The 7,656-nt window shown below is 38.5% G+C and overlaps 1 pseudogene; it reads left to right on the plus strand.

Moving 5' to 3' along the window:
• Window positions 1–5,737: 5,737 nt before the first annotated feature.
• LOC139030926 (large ribosomal subunit protein eL29 pseudogene) lies at window positions 5,738–6,405 on the plus strand (annotated as a pseudogene).
• The last annotated feature ends 1,251 nt before the right edge of the window (window positions 6,406–7,656 follow it).

Here is a 7,656-nt window from a genome sequence, read left to right on the forward strand (position 1 = left end):
TGGTGTGTCTGAATTATTCTAGAAGGCCAATACATGTTGATGTATGGCAAAAAACCATCACAATATTGTAAAGTAATTATCTTCCAATTAAGTAATTTTTTAAAAAAGTAGTTTTGAAATCATTAGCCTTGGGAAACTTGATAACTAAAAGTCTAGGCAGGTGGCAGTTCCTGGATTGACTGATTCACCAACTGGACAATGTCATTGGAAACCTAGGTACCTTCTGTCTTTACATTACAGTTCTCACCATGTGAGCTAGTTTTCCCCCCATAGCCCCCAAGTGGCAGCCAGCATTCTGGGTCCCAAATGACAGCCAGAGGCAAAAATACATCTTTTTATAACAGGAAGGTGCCACCTGTCCCCATTCACTTGCCCTCATAGCCATAGCAGTGACTGTCTGTCTCCAAAACCATTACTTTTCAAAGAGAATAAAACTTGAATGGTTTTCTCAGATCTTAATTTGCCCCACACTTAACCGTAGCTTCCCCTTGAAAAATGGCTACTCGCAGGAAAGGAAAAGGAAGTAAAGAGGGTTCTGTTAGAAGCCTGTGGGGTAGAAGGGTAGATAACAGACCTACATGATTTTACTGGCCCAAGTATTTCTTAAAACTTCCCAGGGATCAAATTTCAGATCTAGAGGAGAGCAATTTTTCTGTGCCAGAGTGTGTGTAATTGTACTTTAATGGGTCTTCGTAATGTTATGATCCAATAGTTCTCAGGTTTACATATTTTGTTATTTATACTATGATTTTCCAGTCACAATAGATAGCATAAGCATAAGGGTTTTAAAAGATACTGAGCTGATGAGTACTTACAAGAGAGTTAAAATCAACAGTCTTTCGTTTTAAATCATTTATAAGTTACACAATGTCCTTATTAAGATTCAAACAATACAGAAGAATTAAAAGTATATGAAGTAAAAAAAGACTCCTAACAAGCCACCCCCGAGAACATTTGGTGTGTATCCTCCCTGTCTTGCTCTGCACATTTACACGTGATGCACCCACACTGGGCTGGCTTCTACAGTGTCTGGCAGCTTGCCTCATTTCAGATTATACATTATAATATCTTGCCTTGTTGATACATTAGATCCACCTCATTCTTTAGCTACATATTATGTCATAATAGTGTACTTAAGTAGAGATTAGCCTATGGACTTCTGAAGTGTGAAACCAAAAATAATGAGTTTTAACTTGTTAGGGGAAGTAGTCATTAACTACTTTTACCATTTTTCTAGTTGTGATTTAATTTAAGTACCTTAAGTGGAAAGTTTTTGTAAAGTAATTTGTAATAAATATACAATAAAATAATAAAAGTAAATAATAGTTATATCTTTGTGAGACTGACATGTCTAAGTACTGTTACTTCGGAGTTATTCTTTTACCTTTCCATTCTTAAAAAGACATTTTTGAATAGTAAAGTTTTAAAAAATTTATTTGTGAAAATTAACAAAATTGGACCATCAGTTTTACTTATGCTTTATCTACGGTTCTTTAGCATTTAAAATATTTTAATAGGGTCACTTAACAGGTTAAAAGAGGTTTTTAATCTGTTAGTGCTGTCTGACAAATATAATACAAGCACATATATAAGTTTTCTAGTAGCCACATTAAAAGCAGTGAAAAGTACTTGCTACTAATTTTAGTAATATATTTTGCTTAAGTATATCCAAAATTTTATCATTTGGGCATGTAGTCAATATAAAAATATTTAGTGAGATCATATTTTTTTCATATTGTACTAATAAGCATGTGTTTATCACATACAGTGTTTGTCACATTTTTGTTATCTCATTTCAGCATTTGTCATCTCATCATCAGCATTTGTCATCTCATTTCAGCTTTGTCACGTTTCAAGTGGCCACTTGCGGCTCGTGGTTAACAATTTGGACAGCACAGCTCCACTAGAGTGCAAACTTGAGGCAAAAGTCATTTCTTTTTTCAAGTAGTGTCTGTCACCATGACTATACATGGTAGACACAGATTTGCTCAGTACATTTTAATTGAGAGATGTTTTATAAAACTGTGGAGGTGTTTTGTAAATTGGGACAAGTTTGAACTCTGGCCATTTTATTTTTAAGAACAAGAAATAAAATTCTGTTTCCCAAAATGTATACCCTCATGGATAGTGAAAGAAGTTAAACCAGAAGAGGTGAAAAATTCTAGTCTAATTAAAGTGTGTATGTCTGAGATAATGAGAGGAACCTCAGTGCTAGCAATGTTGTGGTGAGTCTACTGCACAGAACTTCAGGTGACAGTGTGAGGTCATGTGATTCACATACCCTCCTGGTCCACTTTTTGGGTCATTGATTATTCATGCACACACATTAATCTCAAATCTATAATAAATCTGAATCTGCTCTGGTAGATTCTGGCTTCCCTGTGTTACTAAACCTCCCGTTTAAAGCCAGTTCTTTGACCTTGCCCTGGATTTGTCATGAGGCTACCATTGGCATGTGTGGTGGTGAGAGGTACCCACTCTGCCAACAGTCACCCTCGCAGTGGTGCTCATGGCAGAGAGTGTGGAGAGAGGTGGATCACTGCCTTCTCCCTGGGGCCCCTCTGGCGGCCTATAGTTCATAGGGTTGCAGTCAGACACGACTGAAGCGACTTAGCACGCGTGCCCACCTCTCTTACTCATCTATGAATTTGTTTTTATGTTAAAAATTTCCAGTGTTTTCTTTCATACCATCTTGTACTCATTTCAAAAATGTACTCTTTTCTTTTTTCTCCCCAAGGATGTTCATGATTTTGCATAATCCCAATCACAAAGTTTCTCTTTATTTTGTTTTGGTCTGCCTCTAGTGTTGGATGTCTGGTGATTATAGTTGGTATTAAGGTGCCTAAGAGCTGAGTAGAAGCTCTGCATGGGTGGGATATATTATCTGATGGACTTTACTATAGGATAATCTGTGCTGTTTTATTGGGAACTCTTGATTCTCTCAGTATCTATAGGTCTTTTTCATGGGCTGGTCAGATGCCTCAGAAAGGAGACCAAGTTTATATGGTTTGAGCCTGCATTCAATTGTGAGAACTAAGGAGGGGAAGGGGGCTGTTATCTATCATTTAATTTACCTCCCCCCTCTTTTTTTTTTTTTTTGGAAAGTGAGTTGAGGCAAATGTATCCAAAGTCACATATTTTTCTTTTTTTTTAATTGAAACTCTTGAGCCAGTTAAACTGCAGACTCAGTCGTCGTGGAGGAATGGTACTCACTGCACAGAGGGACAGTGTTGGGGTGAGGTTGGGGGGCTGTCTAGCAGCTCATTCGTTGAGGCCACCAGTGCCCCTACCTTCAGCAGAACCTTGTATGCAGTTCCTGATATTTCTCCAGGTCTCTGATTCAAGCGGCTTGTTCCTGTGCTTTCCCCGTTTCCTGCTTGTGCAGTGTGCTAAGTTGCTTCAGTCGTGTTTGACTCTTTGTGTCCCGCCAGGCTCATCTGTCCATCGGATTCTCCAGGCAAGAATACTGGAGTGGGTTGCCATGCCCTTCTCTAGGGAATCTTCCCAACCCAGGGATCAAACCCGTGTCTCCTGCATTGCTGGCAGATTCTTTGCTGCTGAAGCCACGAGGGAAGCCCATTTCCTGCTTACATTTCAGCAAAGAAAAGGATCAGCAACTCCTTGTTTCTTTACTTTTCAGCTTTCAATTTTTTGTTGCTGCTTTCATCTCCTTTCTTGTTTTCTTTGCCCATGTGGATGTATGCTTCTGTTTTGCTATCACTTTGGTGGAATTTAGTGAAGACACAAAGGTAATATGTGAGTTCAATTCACTATATTTAGGCAATTTGTTGTATTTTAGCCATGAGCCGTTGCAGGATCTTAGTTCCTCAACCAGGGATTGAACCTGTGTCCCAGTGCTGCAGCGGAAGCATGGAGTCCTAATCATTGGATCACTAGGGTTGTCCCAACATGAAGACCTTTTTAAAAAAAAATTGTTTATTTTTATCTGTGCTGGGTCTTTGTTGCCACCAGGAAAGCCTGGAGAGTTTTGCTCTTGAAACTCCAACATGAAGAGTTTCGATTTTCTTTCTATCTATGCTTCTAACTTTATACAATTCTAGTTACCCTAATTACATGTGAAAGACTCATTTAGCTAAACTCTGGGTGTTTTAAGCTCCATCTTCTTTCAGAAAGCTCCTTATTCCACCCACACAAGACTTTATTAAAGGAGCTAGGCTTTTTCTGGGATAGACCACTAAGTATGATGCTCTTTGCTTTCTATTTATTATCTCATGAAATCTTTATGACAGTTCTAGGAGCGAGATATAATATATGCACTTTTTAAGTGGAGCAAATGAAAGGCATAGTATGTTACTGGCCTACAGCAAAGCAACTTTTAAGTGGCAAAAGCAGACTTCAATGCTCTTATTTTTTTTTAGCATTGTTTTTATTTTATTTATTATAAATGAAACAAAGATGAGTTTTTTTAATGATGAAAGGTACAATTCATAAAGAAAATAGAAATCATAAACCGTTAGACACCTAACAACAAAGAAGGAAAGATACATAAAGCAAAAAGCAGAAGAAATATAAAGGAAAAGAAAAAGATATATAATCATAGTGAAACATATTAACATTTCTCTGAGAATATTTTACCAAGTGGAGAAAAAGTAAGAAATGGAGCATCTTGAATGATATCATTAATAATTTAAATATAATAGATTTATATTTAATTCATTTATATTAATCTTATGTCCTACACAAATATATTTAAAACTTTGTATCACGTGCTTAGACATTTAGAAAAACTGGCAAAAAGATAAACATTACTAAATTTCAAAAAGAATTATTTTTTTGTGTGTGATTCAGTTACACATATACACATATATTATTTTTGAAATTATTTTTCATATGTTATTACAAGCTATTGAGTATAATTCCTCATGCTATACAGTAAACCTTTGTTGCTTCTTGCATATCTATTTTTTTAAATTAGAAATCTAACATTCTATTCGTACTAAGTCAAACAAGTGAAATCAAAATGTCATAAGTTTTTTAGGCAAAAATTCATAAGTTTTCTAAAATATATATATTATACATATTTTTATATATGTATACAAAAGCTTTTCTACTATGTTTGATAAAGGCTTGAGAAAGAACATCAGAAAAAAAAAGAGATGGAGAAATTGGAAAACATAAAGTAAATGAAATGGGAGCATGGAATCTGAAATAGAAAAAGTGAATCAAACTAGACAAAAGTAAAAGATCCTCATATACTCCAGGTGTTTTTAAACATGGCTGCTCATTAGAAACATATCTGGATCTCTGGTGAACAAAAGCAATACCTGGGCACTTATATTTTTCAAAAAATTCCAAGATACTTCTGATACTCACCTGGATTTTAAAAAGTGATTACAAGATTTTCTATTAGTTTGTAATTTGGGTGATATAGAATCTGTTGACCAATCATGATGCAATGGTATTAAGTGAGTAATAGTTAAAAAATCACAATAGTAAAAGATGTTTATCAGTTTTTACAATCAATAACCAGACCAAAATAAAAGATAATGACACGTCCCGCCTAACGTGTGTTCCTCAAGGACTCCCGTCGCCTTCAAGACCTTTAATGAGACCTGAGACTCAAGTCCAGGAAAAATAGGAGGCAAAACCTGAATGAGCCGGCCCGGCTTGTTAGCCTCGCCTTCCTGTCGAGATTGTATCCTCCGGGCTTAGGAACCTTTCTTCACAGCGTTGAGGGAAGCTTTTCCAGTAGTGCCTTCCTGCTGCGACGAGCCTATTTCCCGTGCTGCACCGCGGCTTTCCTCTTTCTCTTCCGGTCCCACGCGCTTCAGCATCTGCGGGCCGTGGTGCAGACATGGCCAAGTCCAAGAACCACACCACGCACAACCAGTCCCGAAAATGGTATAGAAACGGCATTAAGAAACCCCGATCACAACGATATGAATCTCTTAAGGGGGTAGACCCCAAGTTCCTGAGGAACATGCGCTTTGCCAAGAAGCACAACAAGAAGGGCCTGAAGAAGATGCAGGCCAACAATGCCAAGGCCATGAGTGCATGTGCTGAGGCTGTCAAGGCCCTCGTGAAGCCCAAGGAGGTCAAGCCCAAGATGCCAACAGGCGGCAGCCGCAAGCTCAGCCGACTTGCCTACATTGCTCACCCCAAGCTCGGGAAACGTGCTCGTGCTCGCATCGCCAAGGGTCTCAGGTTCTGCCGGCCAAAGTCCCAGGCCAAGGCTCCAACCAAGGCCAAGCCACCTGCAGCTGCGGCTCCAGCTGCCAAGGGTGCCCAGGCCCCCACCAAAGCTACAGAGTAGAGACCTTCATCTGCTGGTGTGAGGACAGAAGGACTGGTGTGACCCCCTGGGCTGCTGTCTGTGTGGGGCTGGTGTCCTCCTGTGCTATTTGTACAAATAAATCTGAGACAGGAAAAAAAAAAAAAAGATAATGACAATTGCAAGCCATCATGGAAACGTGATTAACCTAACAATATAAAATAATTATATACAATTTGGATCAAGCAGAGTGATGTGGTAAATGGAAATGCATACATGCACATTTTCATCCACCCAGCCAGTCTTATGTCTTTTAGTTGATGCATTTAATCCATTTACAGTTAAGATAATTATCAATATGTATAATCCTATTACCATATTCATAATTGTTTTGGTTTATTGTTTTCTGTAGTAGGTCTTTTTCTTCTCTACTTTCCTGCCTAGAGGAGTTCCTGTAGCATTTCTTGTAAAGCTGGTTTGGTGGTGCTGAATTTTCTTCAACTTTTGCTTGTCTGGAAAGCTTTTGATTTCTCCATTAACTCTGAAGAGGAGTCTTGCTTGGTAGAATATTCTTGGTTGTAGTTTCTTCCCTTTCATCACTTTAAATATATCATGCCATTACCTTCTGGCTTGTAGAGTTTCTGTTGAGAAATTAGCTGATAGCTTGATGGGAGTTCCCTTGTATGTCATTTGTCTTTTTCCCCTGTTTCTTTTAATAGTTTATCTGTCTTTAATTTTCATCAGTTTTGTTATTATGTCTTGGTGTGTTCCTCCTTGGGTTTTTCCTGCCTGGGACTCTCTGTGCTTCCTGGAATTTGTTGATTATTTCCTTTCCCATGTTAGGGAAATTTTCAGCTTCAAATATTATCTTTTTGAAGTTCTCTCTTCAAACATTTTCTCAGGTCCTTTCTCTCTTCTCCTTCTGGGACCCTTATAATGCAGATGTTGCTGCATTTAATGTTGTCCCTGATCTCTTAGGCTGTCTTCATTTATTCTCATTCTTTTTTCTATATTCTGTTCTGTGGTAGTGGTTTCCACCATTCTGTCCCCCCAGTCATTTATCCGTTCTACTGCCTAAGTAATTCTGCTATGGATTCCTTCCAGTGTATTATTCATCTCTGTTTCTTTGTTCTTTAGTTCTTCTCAGTTCAGTTCAGTCGCTCAGTTGTGTCCGACTCTTTGTGACTCCATGAACCGCAGCACACCAGGCCTCCCTGTCCATCATCGACTCCTGGAGTTTACCCAAACCCATGTCCATTGAGTCGGTGATGTCATCAACCATCTCATCCTCTGTCATCCCCTTCTCCTCCTGCCCCCAATCCCTCCCAGCATCAGGGTCTTTTCAAATGAGTCAGCTCTTCATATCAGGTGGCCAAAGTATTGGAGTTTCAGCTTCAACATCAGTCCTTCCAATGAACACCCAG

This window comes from Odocoileus virginianus, chromosome 24 (assembly GCF_023699985.2).
Source record: "Odocoileus virginianus isolate 20LAN1187 ecotype Illinois chromosome 24, Ovbor_1.2, whole genome shotgun sequence".
Lineage (NCBI taxonomy): Eukaryota > Metazoa > Chordata > Mammalia > Artiodactyla > Cervidae > Odocoileus > Odocoileus virginianus.